Raw genomic sequence first — 1185 nt, 5'->3', positions numbered from 1 at the left:
CTTGCCGGGAGTTATATCTCCTCACTGACCACAAAGCCCCCTGGGGAAATGTAGCTCTTCTTCTCCTCCGGACAGGCACCCGAACTTGAGCATCAGCAGTCAAACCCCCAGTGCATTACATGATGTTATGATGTATACTGATAACTAAAAATCATAAAACCATAACATAGAGTTAATATTCTTGAGAGCTGCAGATATGATGTTTTGGATTGAGGATGAAAATAGTGCTCATAACATGGATGTTTTAATTACTACTTACAATAAGTCAAGGACTATGTTCTCAGCAAATATGCAGATGACACCAAACTGTGCAGTGTGTTTGACACACCTGAGGGGATGGGATGCCGTCCAGAAAGCCTTGAGCAGTGGGCCCAAGAGAACCTCATGAGCTTCAACAAAGTGTAAGGTCTTGCACTTGAATCGTGGCAACCCTCACTATCAGTAGGAGCTGGGAGATTAAAGGGTTCAGAATAGCCCTACCAGAAAGACCTTGAGAGTACTGGTAGATGGCAGCTGGACATGAGCCAGCAATGTGCCTTCACAGCCCAGAAAGCAAACCATATCCTGGGCTGCAGCAAAAGCAGGATGGCCAGCATGTCAGTGAGGTGATCCTGCCCCTCTGCTCTGCACTGGTGAGGCCTCGCCTGGAGTACTGCATCCCAGTGTGTAGTCATTAGTACAGGAGACATGTAGACCTGAAAGGAACACCTCTCCCACGAGGACAGGTTGAGGGAGCTGGGGCTGTTCAGCCTGGAGAAGAGAAGGCTCTAGGGAGACTCAGTAGAGATCCCATATCTCAAAACATACAACATAAGGCTGGATGGACTCTAAGCAACCCAATTTAACTGTAAGTGCCCTGCAGGGCACTGCAGGGGATTTGAAAAAGATGATCTTTAAGGGGTACCTTCCAACTCAAATGAGTTTGTGATTCTGCAATGGTTCTATGACTTTTGGTTCCTCACACTGGCCTGCCTATAATGAGGCTGAGGGTGAAAAAAAAGCTGGGAGGGAACACAGCCAGGACATCTAACCCAAAATGTGACAGGAATGATATCCCATACCATATGTCATCACACTGAGTGATAAAACTGTGTGGAGATGGAGAGTGGGCTGCTCTTGCTTGGACACCAGCTAGGCATCGTTCAGCCAGTTATGAGCAACTGCACTGTAAATCACTTTTTTTTT

Source organism: Meleagris gallopavo, chromosome Z, assembly GCF_000146605.3.
Source record: "Meleagris gallopavo isolate NT-WF06-2002-E0010 breed Aviagen turkey brand Nicholas breeding stock chromosome Z, Turkey_5.1, whole genome shotgun sequence".
Taxonomy (NCBI): domain Eukaryota; kingdom Metazoa; phylum Chordata; class Aves; order Galliformes; family Phasianidae; genus Meleagris; species Meleagris gallopavo.
Note: the sequence above shows the minus strand (reverse complement) of the source record.